The following is a 12,814-nucleotide window of genomic DNA, read 5'->3' as shown; positions in this document are numbered from 1 at the left end:
GTAAGAAACACTAGTCCACCTACACCCTAAGAAGGACACTGAGAACAAGAGGCCCTTTACTGCTGAGGAGTCCTGTCCCACCTCGGACCCCAACACTGAGCATCTTCCTCACAATTTCTATCTCAGACTCCCATTATAATAGAAGGGGCTTAGGGAGACCTTCCTACTCTCTTGAATATTATCAATAATGTTCTGCTGCACAAAAAAAAGAAGAAGTAGGTGCTAATGGAACAGGAACAGGATGAGGATTTGAGAGTCAGTGTATAGGAGGTTTTATGAGAAGGGATAAGTAACACTGAAGAAAATTTAAAAAGCTATGTGGAAACCTACTACTGCAGATTATTCTGAAAATACACAAATCTCTCTCTCCCTCCCTCTCCCTCTCTCTCTCCCTCTCCCTCTCCCTCCCCCCCTCACACACACACACACACACATATTTTATATATATATACATTATACATATATACAAATACTTTATATATGTACACAGCCTATACAAACACGTCCTATACATATACATATTAAAAAAGAGTTTAGACAGAGTTACCCTATTGGGACTGGATTATGCTACTCTCGCAAACTCTATATCAAATAAAAAAAAAAAAAAACCCAGTGTCAGGTAACTTCTTTGTGAACTGTTGGTCAATGGAGCTCCATAGACTTTCTCCCAAAGATGATTTCTATTGGTCTCATTTACTTCTTCCCAGTAGAAATTGATTGTGAGGCTATTGATGAAAATATAACCTATTTGAGGCCTGGGACAAGCTAGTACCAATCTGGAAACTTCCTCACTACAGATCACGTTTTGTTTCTTTAGTGTTTGAATTGTTATGTATGCTAATAGAGGGGGGAGAAGGCACTAGCAGTCTTGTTCAGCTGTGGTTTATTTTTTTGTTTGTTTGTTTGATTTTTTTGTTTGTTTTGATTTTTTTTTTTTTTTTTTTTTTTTTTTTTGGTATTTTCTTTACTTTCAAATGTTATCCCCTTTCCAGCTTTCCCCTCTGGAATATCTCTTTCCCATTCTCCCATCCCCTTGCCTCAAGAGAGTTCCCCCACCCACCTACTTTCTCCTATCTCCCCACCATGGCATTCCCCTACAGTGGGGTATTGAGCCTTCACAGGGCCATGGACATTTTCTCAAATTGATGTCTGATAAGGCCATTCTCAGCTGTATATGTTGTTGGAATCACGGGACCCTCCATGTGTACACTCTGGTAGGTGATTCAGCCTCTGTGAGCTCTAGGAGTCTGGTTGATTGATATTGTTTTTCTGTGGGTTTCAACCCTCTTCAGCTCCTTCAGTCCTTTTTCTCATTTCTCCACTGGGGATCCCATACTCAGTCCAATAATTGGTTGAGAACATCCAACTTTATTTCTCAGTCTCTGGAAGAGCCTCTCAGGAGAAAACTACATCAGGGACATGTCAGCATGAACATCTTGGTATTCACAGTAATGTCTGGGATTGGTGGCAGTATATGGGATGGATCCCCACAGTCTCTGCATGGCCCTTTCTTCAGTCTCTGCTCAAAATTTTGTCCCTGCATTTTCTCCTGTGGATATTTTGTTCACCCTTTTAAGAAGAACTAAAGTATCCCCTCTTTGGTCTTCCACCTTCTTAACATTCATATGGTCTGTTAATTGTATCTTGGGTAATCCAAACTTTTGGGCTAATATCCACTTATCAGTGAGTGCATACCATGTATGTTCATTTGTGATTAGGTTACCTCACTCAGAATAATATTTACTAGTTCCATCCAATTACCCAAAAATTTTATAAGGTCATTGTTATTAATGTGTAAATGTGATGCATTTACTGAAACCACTGTTGAAGGACATATGGGTTTTTTGTTTGTTTGTTTCTGGCTAATACAAACAAGGCTGCTATAAACATAGGGGAGCATGTGTCTCTGCTATATGTTGGAGCATCTTGGGGTGTATGCCCAGGAGTGGTATAACTGGGTCCTCAGGAGGTACTATGTCAATTTTTCTGAGGAGTCGCCTGACTGATTTCCAGAGTGGTCATAGCAGCTTGTAATCTTACCAACAATTGAGGAGTGTTCCTTTTTCTCTACATTCTTGCCAGAATCTGATGTCACCTGAGTTTTTATCTGAGCTATTCTGATGGGTGTGAGGCAGAATTTTAGGGTTGTTTTGATTTGCATTTCCCTGATGACTAAGAATGTCGAACATTTCTTTTGGTGCTTCTCAGCCATTCTGTATTCTTCAATTGAGAATTCTTTTGTCTAGTTCTGTCCTCCATTTTTAATAGGGCTATTTAATTCTCTTGGGTCTAACTTCTTGAATTCTTTGTATATATTGGATATTAGATCTCTATCAGATGCAAGATTGGTAAAGATATTTTCCCAATCTGTTGGTTGCCATTTTGTTCTATTGTCAATGTCCTTTGTCTTCCAGAATCTTTGCAATTTTATGAGGTCTTATTTGTTCATTCTTGATCTCAGAGTATAAACCATTGGTGTTTTTTTTTTTCAGGAAATTTCCCTCTTTGCTGTGTCCTAAGCTTTTCCCCACTTTCTTTTTTATTAGTTTCAGTGTATCTGGTTTTATGTGGAGATCCTTGATCCACTTGGATTTGAGCTTTGTACAAGGTGATAAGAATGGATTGATTTGCATTCTTCTACATGCTGACCTCGAGTTGAATCAGCAACATTTGTTGAAAATGCTATCTTTTTTCCACTATATGGTTTTTGTTCCTTTGTCAAAGATCAAGTGACTATAGGTGTGTGGGTTTATTTCTAGGTCTTTAATTCTATCCCATGGATCTACCTGCCTGTCACTGTACCAATACCAGACAGTTTTTATCATGATTACTCTATAAATACAGCTTGAGGTTGGGAACTATAATTCTCCTGGAAGTTCTTTTATTATTGAGAATAGTTTTTGCTATTCTTTACTTTTTGTTATACCAAATGAAATTTCAAATTGCTCTTTACAACTCTATGAAGAATTGAGTTGAAATTTTGATGGGGATTACACTGAATCTGTAGATTGCTTTTGGCAAGCTGGCCATTATTACTATATTAATCTTGCCAATCCATGAGCATGGGAAATCTTTCAATCTTATGAGATCTTATTCAATTTATTTCTTCAGAGACTTGAAGTTCTTGTCATACAGATCATTCACTTGCTTGGTTATGGTCACCCCAAGGTATTTTATATTGTTTGTGACTTTTGTGAAGGGCGTCGTTTCCACTATTTCTTTCTCGGTGTATTTATTTTTATGGGTAGAGGAAGGGTACTGATTTGGGTTAATTTGATAACCAGACACTTTGCTGAAATTGTTTATCAGATTTAGATGTTTCTTGGTAGAATTTTTTGGGGTCACTTAAGTATACTATCATAAAGACTTTTTAGAATTTAATGAAAATGAAGGCACAACATACACAAACATATGGGGCACAATGAAAGCAGTGTTAAGAGGAAAACTCACAGCTCTGAGTGTCTCCAAAAAGAAACTGGAGAGAGCATAAAAGTAGCTTGATAGCACACCTAAAAGCTAGAACACAAAAGAATCAAATTCACTCAAGAGGAGTAGAAGGCAGGAAATAATCAAACTCAGGGCCAAAATCAACCATGTAGAAACAAAAATAACTATACAAAGATTCAACAAAACTAGGAACTAGTTCTTTGACAATATCAACAAGATAGATATATTCCTAGCCAAACTAACCAGAGGGCACAGGGACAGTCTCCAAATCAACAAAATCAGAAATGAAAAGAAAGACATAACAACAGAAACAGGAAATTTTTTTAAAAAATCATCAGATCCTACTACAAAAACCTATACTCAACACAACTGAAAAATGTGGATTGAACAGTTTTTTAGACAGATACCGGTACCAAAGTTAAATCGGGATCAGATAAACCATCTCATCTGTCCCATAACCCCTAAAGAAATATAAGCAGTAATCAAAAGTCTCCCAACTACAAAAACAAAACAACAACAACAACAAAAAAAGCCCAGATGAATTTAGTGCAGAATTTTATCAGACCCTCTAAAAAGACCGAATACCAATACTTTTCAAACTATTCCACAACATAGAAACAGCAGGAACACTACCCAGTTTGTTCTATAAAGTCACAATTACACTCATACCTAAACCACACAAAGACCCAACCAAAAAAATAGAGAACTTCAGACCAATCTTTATGAACATCAATGCAAAAATATTCAATAAAATTCTTGAAAACTGAATCCAAGACCACATTAAAACGATCATCTATCATGATCAATTAGGCTTTATCCCAGTGATGCAGGGATGGTTCAATATACAGAAATCCATCAATATATTCCACCATATAAACAACCTCAAAGAATAAAACCACATAATCATCTCATTAGATGTTGAGAAAACATTTGACAAAATTCTACACCCCTTCATGTTAAAAGTCTTGGAAAGATTAAAATCCCAAAGCTCATACCTAAACATAGTAAAAGCAATATACAGCAACCAGTAGCCAACATCAAACTAAATGGAGAGAAACTTGAACCACTCCCACTAAAATCAAGAACTAGACAAGGCTATTCACTCTCTTCTTATCTATTCAATATAGTACTAGAAGTCTGAGACAGAGCAATTAGACAACAAAAAGGGTCAAATGAATACAAATTGGAAAGGAAGAATTCTTGCTGGGCTGTTAACTCTGAAAAGTACAACAGTGACTGTCCAGACAAGATGTAACTTGTGTAAGTGTAGCAAATATAATGGGAATAACCAACAACTTTCTGGTTGAATTTAATGCCTGTTTTACAAGGTGAACCTCATATTTGGTACCATTAGCTGGATCTAAAACCTGTGGCTGTCTAAACTTTGAGTCTTAGGGCAGAAGCTAAGACTGTTCTTCTTAGATTCTGGACATATTAATAAATCACCTAGTAAGTTACTATCTTTATATCCACAGGTTAATGCATCTCTCAAACTTTATCAGAGAATTTCCTGCATATTCTGGGCTTCTTTCTGAGCACTTTTATACCACTGTAAAAGCTATATTGGTATGCCCCTTTATAAAAATCCGTTCTTCTTGTTTTTTCCTATCTAAATTCATAACAATGTTTGAATGCTTGATTGCATTCAGCATAGTGTCTTGCACATAATAGAAGCTCTGTGAATATTTGTTGTAGGTGAAATTGGAGATGCCCTGACAATGAAGAAGTGCATGTTCGACTGATTTCTTAGTCATCTGTTGTTTCCCTAGGGACATCCACAGACATTCTAATTTATAAATTATGCAAGTGTGTGTGCATGTATGTTCACGTGTGCTCAAGCACACAGATATTCTAGCTGCACATGTACATGTCCTCATTCCTGTGAAAGTCAGAGGTCAACCTTAGGTGTTGTTCCTTAGAGACCATCTACTTTTTTTCTTTACTATTTTTTTTTTTTTGTACAAAGGGTTTCTCATTGTTATTGAACTCATTTAGATGCCTGGTTAGCTGCTCAGTGAAGCCCAAGGATCCACAGGTATCTACCAGTGTCTTCCTATACTGTGCTCAGATTATAAGCTTATGCCATGAGTGTCAGCATCTTAACCATGAATTCTTACTGCTGAACTTAGGAACTCATATTTGTGAGGCAAGCACTTCAATAACTGAGTCATCTCCTTAGCTCTAGGGATTGTACTTTTTATGTCATTTAGTCACCATACATAATAATATAATGCATACTGTATCACAAGATAGCTTGTAAAAAAAAAAAAAAAACAAAAACAAAAACAAAAAAAGCTATTCATGTTAGCAGCATGAATGTCAAGAATGATGCATAAAGACAAATGAGGTTGTTTCTCACTGAGGACTAGTGTATGTAGACCAATGCAGTATCAATGTAGACCAAGAACCACAGCTTAATTAGATGATGATGTGCTTAATGAATATACTTGAGTAATTTACAAGTACACGCCATGGATTACAAGAGGATCTGGCTAGAGTAAGATGCTGATACGCTTACTGATTGTGCTTGGTTAATCTGTTCCAATTAACCAAGTACTTTTCTGGTAACAGTAATTTCCACTTGCTTTGTATGAAAGTGCTTTGAGAAAGGAAACTACAAAGGTAAAGTTGCCTGGCTGTTGTTTTTTTAGAGGGTGATAGATTTCTGCAGAGTCCTTTCATGTTAAAAGGATACATTTAACTAACAGACACATCAACCACAGTCATTAAAAGAGTTCTGGACCCATACTCAAGCACTGAACACGGGAAAAACAGTCATAAGTAGGGGAAAAAGTACTAGAGCATCTTTGAAAATATACTCTGTTATAGGGTCGAAGATAATCTCAGATATTACCAAGCCATATCTATGACATATTATCTATAGTTCTTGGTTCTCAAATCACTGTTACCTAAGAAATTAGGAATTATTAATCTTATTTAGGGATGAAGTGAGTGAGACTTAAATATGTTTGCTCCACTCCAGATAACTAGTATCTCAGGCAGCTAGTATAATTTGACTAGTATCAAAGCTTAATTATGACCCAGCCTTATAGACTAAGAGGCAAGAGTTTAGGGTCATGCAAATTATGTCTCAGCAGCATACAAGTCCTGCCACTGGTACCACATACACGCATGTTTTATGTTCAGTCTTTTGTCCCCTTTCTCTGGACTTTATCTTCTTTCCTTATTCATACAAGACAAGGCAGAATGATTCAACCAAGCTATGGTCCATTTTAAACTCCAACCAAATTACCTCATTCTTGAAAACTCTAGTCCCGTTTAGTGTTGGTTGCTTCACTACAGACAGGCATTCTCTGTCTCTGTGTACACATCTACCACAACATTCACTGTCAATAGCAATAACACTGCATCTTCACTTTAAACAAGAGAGAATTTAAAGAATAAATTCATTGAATTTGAGTGACAAATTACATGCATACTATGTAGTATGATAATTCTGTGTGTGTGTATGTGTAACTATTATACTGTAGTTAAGATCCAAGAGAGCAGAAAAACTATTTCCATATGATCACATGAGAAATCTATTCAATTTGCTTATTTCTAACATTTGAGAATTTTATTTGTGAGATTACGTAATTTTTAATAGCATAGAGTAATACTGCATATATCAATGTAGCTCGATCTGAATCTTGTTTTTATATAACTAAGAAGAAGCAGCATTTTCTGTAACTGAAGCCAGCTGAAAACATTTCTATTTTTAAACTTAATTTATTTTCAGTCAAAGTAATTTAGCTTCATGTATAGAAGATTTATAGGATGCCTATTAACAGCTCCTTAGAGGAGCTAGAAGTGCTGGCTAGCTTTTGTCAATTTGACACAATCTAGAGTCTAGATAGGAAGAAAAGAACATCAATTGAAAAAAATCCTTCCATAATATTTGCCTGGAGTTAAGCCTGTGAGACACTTTTGTGGTTAATAATTGATGTTGAAGGGTCCACTTCATTGTGAGTGCTGTTATTTCCAGGTTCTAAATAGTATAAGAAAACAGTTTGGGCAAACCAGGAGAAGCAAGCCAGTAGTGTTCGCACATGGCTTCTGTTTCAGTTCCTGCCTCTAGGTTCCTGCCTTGAGTTCTTGCTCTGATTTTCTTTAACAATGGGTGGTACATCCTTTACTCCCTAAGTTGTTTTTGATGGTGATACTTTATCAAGGAAATAGAAATCTAACTAAAACACTAGATAAGATCAGTAGCAACATATATAGATTTCATGTTCTATAATAACTAAAATAAATCCTCACAAACACCCGCAAGCCTTCTACAGTATAATATAAAAAACTAAACAAAAGATAAATGTATTTCCTGATTAAATTATTAACAGGAAAAATAAGAAAACTTTGATTTAAATACCAATGACATTCAAAAATTTCCTTCTTCTGTTTCGAAACCCTAAATATAACTTTTGTTTCATAGTGGAATTTTTAAAAATATCTCTTTAACCTTGAATTTATGAAATTAGTTGTAAGTTTACAAGCATTTCATTGCACTATTACATCCAAAAATTCATAATTAATAACATCTATGTCTTTTTAAAATATTAATTGAGAATGTACTTTTGTTAAATAAAACATTCCCACCTGCTTTGCTAGCAGACTATTTTTTTATGCACAAGAAGCAGAGTTTGGTTCAAGTAGAAGTGTTGAAATAATGGACCCTGTTTAGCAGGAAATTATGTACTTTTGAAGAAAGCACAGCTTGGGTCAGAGCCCATGGGGGCACAAGAGATAAGATTACAGGTTACATGAGTTGAATTTCTGCACCTAAATATAGCAATCATTGTATCTAAGAGATACAATGTCACAAAGGTGAGTGTGATACCTTTTTGTAAATATAATGCACAATTAATTATTTTATGTACAATTAAATTATTATTTATTATTAATTATTTATGCACAATAATCAATTTACAAATGTATAATGTACAATAATAATTAATTTACATAAATTGTATAATTGGACATATTTAAATAATCCATGATAAGACCAAGTTTTATTTCAGTTTATTATCAAAAAGAATTAAGACGTTAATTTATGAATACCCATGTATGTTAAAACCAAACCTTAGGTCATATAGGAAATAACCTTTCTCTTTTAATTGTTTGATACCATTCATATTTCATCTTCTTATAGCAGCCCTAGTTCAATATCATTATTCCTCAGGTTATGTTTTCATAGATCATCCTCATCAGCCCGAGAATTTATACAGTTACGTGCTTTTTACTTAACCACATCCTCCCTGGTGACATTTAATACTTCTACCCATGAGTCTAACACAGTGACTGTGTCATATCTGCATTGCATTGTTATGAAGCCATTGTATTACAGATGAAGACTGTTTCAAAGCGATTTCAGTGAGCCAGTAATAATTTTATAGTGCTATGCTTACCAGTTGACAAAATAGAATTGTTATCATCTAGTTGCAATTTGTCTTCTAGTAGAGGATCTCGTACTCTCTAGAAAATACCTTCTCTAGAATGGCATCTTTGCCTAGCTGGTACAGATTCTGGTGACTTAGACGTCTGAAGACGCTAATAAGTAAAGCCTTTATAGAAGACTTCAAGTATATTTGCAAAGTAAGGCTTTAAAACACCCAAATAATGCAATGCATTATCAGCATTGAAATTTAAAATTTCTCAGTCCAATTTAGAGAGGGCTCTTCTAGCATGTCATTGTTCTGTGTTGTGTAAGTATTTTACATAAATGTTTCAAAATAATGTCTTTATTTTTTTTCATTAGTTGACCCGGTACTTATTTGTTTTGTTGTTTTTAATCTGCACACAAATATTTTGTCTTCCTTCCTTGTCCTGCAATTTTGTCCAAATCCTTGCTTACTTCTTAACACATTCAATGTCATACTCTTTCTCTCCTAGAGAACCAAACAATGAAGAAACAAAACCAAAGTACAGAAACCTGAGAGCAATTCACCTCAAGTGAAGATCTTTTGAATTCTTAACAAGGCATAAATCCAGGTGTTGTCCTATTTCTGTCCTATATCCAAAAATCCATTTAACACAAGCCTGAATGTTTGGCTAAAGTACAGGCTTAGAGCAGTACAACTTCTCTTGGACATGATTTAAGATGGTAATAGGGGTGGTCAGGGAACATCTCTAAGATGTCATTTCAAGTAAGAGTTGAACCGTGTCAAGGACCCAGGTGCTTGGAGATGTTTTATAAGATTAACTCAGGGAGTGACAACAGTCATGAGGAAGGTTCCTGCAGGGAAGGTGTTACTATAAAGCTCCATGAAAGAACAGCAGCTTGGAGTAGAGAAAAGCCACACAGCTGAGTCAGCACACACTGGGGTCAAGGTCCTGATCCAGTGAGTTTAGTCAACGCAAGTCTTTTGGAAAATTCGGGCCTCAAAGCAAGTATTCTTTCTCCTGTGCTCAACACTTTTAAAATTTAAAATGGTCTGCTACATTAACTAGTGATGCAAAGTTGCTCATTTTATTATTTTTAGAAAAGATACCCAATTACAACCCCCCACACCCCGGGATCAGTTTCTCATGCCTGTCTACAAACTGACATGAATTGATATGTCAACTTCTATTCAATCAAGTGTTTCCAGCACTGCCTCCTCTAAATTATATATTCCATAGATTTACAACTTTGTTTTTTAAAGCTAGGTCTCGTCTGTGTCTCAGTGGGAATGACACACACCAAGAAAGGAATGTTTCTGCAAGACGCTCTCGGCTGGGCACATTTGTAGCTGCGTGTGTTGGCGTGTGACATTCATCTCAGGATATATTTTTGAGAAGTTGCAGCAAAGCAAAGGTCTGGTTTAGTATTTTCAATTTAAAGAAGAAAATCAATTTCTTTATCCGAATATATGACAGGATGCCTCTAGCTACATTTGGGTCGTTTAATTTCAGTAAAAGATGACAGGAATGCATCGTCAGTGAGGAAAGTTGACAGAACTCGTAATGCTGTCATGGGGAAAGTATCATTATTTTGAGAGGATTCTGACAGTTTCCGACACCTTCCTCTCTTGATGTCCTTCTAAGGCAGGCTGCTGAGAAGCTAGATGGACGTGCAATGATGCTTACGGGAACAGGTACAAACAGAGTCACAAGGAAGATTCTATGCAACTGGGAGCTCTTCAGGACCTTCAGTGTTCTGACCTCATAAAACTGGATTTAACAAGAAAGTTCCTTTGCAGACCCACACGCTTAGCTCCAGATTCACAGACTGAGATCCCACTTTGTCCCACAAGCCACTTTTGCTATTTAAGTGTTTTGGTGGCAGTACGTAGGACAACCCTTTCTTCGGGTTCTCATCCCGACCCGGACCTGCTGCCACCTTCACAGCCCCAGCGCAACTCCAGACCAGAACTTTGGGAGCCATCTTTACCTGGTCCAATAAAACGGCTCGTGCACAGGCTTTAACATGGCCTGCCTCTTAGCACACAGCACCGCGTGGCGGGGGCTTTTAAAAGCAGCTTTCATTTTTCTTACTCGCTGTTGTCACGGGTGGCGTTGATTATCTTCTTTTGAATCTGAATAACCGAGCTTTGCTGATGTCCTGGGAAATCCGAGCTATTTTCTTTTATTATTCATCTTGCATTCGACTTCCTTGTACTCCATCACTGCTTCTCAGAAAGGTTCCCGAGGGCTACCATTAACCTAGCAATCCCGACATCGGATTAATCTATATAGAACCTCGTGCACTGAGTTTCTAATAGCAACCGTTACTGTTACTTGTTGTCTATTAATTTTATTTATAACTTATGTTTTATTCCTAGAACTCCCTGGTCGGTTTTGATGGTTTCCATGTATCTCACTTTCAATCTTCTTGTAAGCATGTATGTGTCTGTCTGTCTGTCTGTGTTTGTTTTAAGATTAAATCACTACTTTTAGGTTCATTTCACTTGAAGTAGATTTGTGAATTGCAAAATTCAACTCCTTGGAACCTGGATGTTTTATGTTCTTTTTACCACTTTTGGTCTTTAATTGGTTTAAGAGTGGCTTCATTCTCTGTAGATGGGTGTGTCCTGTGCTGCCACTAGCGTCCAACTGTGACATCCTAACCCATGACAGAGCAGAGATGCTTTATAATCTCAGCTCCACACACAACCACACCCACACCTACACACAGGTAATTTCAATCACACGCGCGCACACACACACACACACACACACACACACACACACACACACACTTAATCTTGTTGCTACTCTGTCTTTCCTTCTGTATTCCTTAGAGGGATTTGGGCTTTATACAGTTTCTCATCAAGTCACAAGGCTACCATTTGGTCTTTGTCCCATGTTAGGCAAAATCTGTTTAAACAGATTTGCTTCTAAGAGACTTAATTCCAAGATCTGAGCATGAGGAAGCAGGAAATGCTAAAGAGCCTTAGCTACTCCCTCCAACACTGGACAGGTGCACTTTCTTTTTATTTCATTTCTTTATGTCTCTTAGATTTCTTTCTGTTATTGAAAATATATTGTCTTTAATCTATTTTTATGAACTATATTCAGATTACTGTTTTCCCTCCCCCCTTCTAATTCTAGCCTCTCCCCACCTGTCCTACCATCTGAAGGCATACTTTTTTTCATTTTTCCTTAGAAAACAAACAGGCATCAAGGAAATTAACGTAACATATTATGACATAATAAAATTAGTATGACAGAATAATATATAATAAGCCAACAAACCAGGACATGGCAAAAGAATCAAACAAGAGGAAGAGCCCTTTGGCAGGAAAACTGCATGTAGACACAGAGACACATGCTTGCACACCTATTACGGTGCAAAACTGAGAGCTATAATATGAATACAAAGGACCTGTAACAAATAAATAAATAAATGAATGAATAAATAAATAAATAAATAAATAAATAAATAAATAAATAAATAAAACCAGACAAAATTGTGAGAAAACTCTCCAAAGATGCCATTTCTTTGTTTTGTGCTGGATACCTACTACTGGCTTGGCCTAGGGCCGACCCTTATGAGGGTTTTGTTCGCCTACTGAGAGTCCCTTGGAGAAAACTGAGTTTTCATTGGCAAGTGGCTATCCACTGGAGAAAGCTTCTGGGTTAGGGATGCATCTACTGTGGCCACCTCCCCTTGAGCTCCAGAATCCCATGTGGCGCAGACCCACACAGACCCTGTCCACGCTACCTCGGTCTCTGCAAGTCTATATATACATCAGCTCTCTCATCTCTAGAAGGCCTTGATTTCTACCTCCACTTTTGTGGTCTCCTGAGCTCTGAGAGATTTGATGGAGACATCCTGTTTAGCGCTGAGTGTTCCTAGGTCTCTCTCACTTACTGCCTGTTGGGGTGGTTGCGGGCGTCTGTTTTGTTCCCATCTGCTTTGAGGGGGAATTTTCTGACAGTGTCTGAA

This window comes from Micromys minutus, assembly GCF_963924665.1.
Source record: "Micromys minutus genome assembly, chromosome: 33".
Classification (NCBI taxonomy): domain Eukaryota; kingdom Metazoa; phylum Chordata; class Mammalia; order Rodentia; family Muridae; genus Micromys; species Micromys minutus.
This window is presented reverse-complemented; position numbering follows the sequence as displayed.